We start from the raw sequence: 1,065 nt of genomic DNA, 5'->3' as shown, positions 1-1,065 counted from the left end.
AAGCGAGCACGAAATTTTCCAGATTTTTAAAGGTTTAGTTAGAATTGAAAAAGGAAAGAGTCACTGAATTTACTAGACAGGAGTTCTGAATCTACCTAAGGGATGCTCTTTGTAATCCAGAACAATCCTATTTTATTTCCAATACTGGTATCCATTCATTTTTTTCTTTGTCCTTGGCACCTGTTTTAAAATGCTTGCTCAGTTTGAAGATTAAGTAATGTAAACTAATGTTTCCCAGGAGCTGAAAATAACGGCAGGTGTCAGAACAGAAAGTGTTCTGCATACTACATCTAACTTTTGTTAGTGAATGGTGATGCTTCTGTCCAGTGGAGGAAGTACACAGTAGCAAAGATGAGGAAGAGGACACTGAGAGAGGAATAAGAGACAAAGAATGAGAGGGAGAAGGATTTTCAAAAAGATCATGAGACTAAACCTCCAGAGGCATCCAAAATGGACTCAGTAAATACTAAGGCTCTGAAATGACAGGCTTGTCTTCTCTGTTCCATGTGGTTCCACGCTGATTTGGTAATTCTCTCATGGGTTTTCTGGGATACAGAGACTGTGCTCATAAAAAGGTCACCAACCATGGGCACCCCGGCGTCACAACTCACAGCCAGAATCATGGACCTGTTATTCATTTGAACGGCCCTTGGGGAGGTAGTTCATTACACCTGCCCCTCAAAAGTGTGTCTGGGTACCCTCCCTGGTGGTGCAAGGGGTGAAAGCGCAACACTCTGAATCTGTCTGCAGCCACTGCAGCAAGAGTCTGATCCCCGGCCCTGGAGGTGACCCACGTGGCACAGCAGACCTCTCCTGTTTCGCCCACTGTTCTCCTCAGCAGTGTATTTCAGTCAATCTGCCTATTCTGCTCCCCACTCTGTCTCTGATGATCCTCTCACCTCTGCACCTCTGGCCTGTACCCCAATTCTTGTATGAATAAATAAATCTATCAGTAAAAAGTGTGTCTGGGACACCACTCTACATCACCCAACCAATATATGTTGAATCAATACACATGTACTGTTCAACAAATGTTTACTCAACAAGGAATTATAGCATAAATTT

This window comes from Condylura cristata, unplaced genomic scaffold (assembly GCF_000260355.1).
Source record: "Condylura cristata isolate star-nosed mole 26May11 unplaced genomic scaffold, ConCri1.0 scaffold00021, whole genome shotgun sequence".
NCBI lineage: Eukaryota > Metazoa > Chordata > Mammalia > Eulipotyphla > Talpidae > Condylura > Condylura cristata.
Note: the sequence above shows the minus strand (reverse complement) of the source record.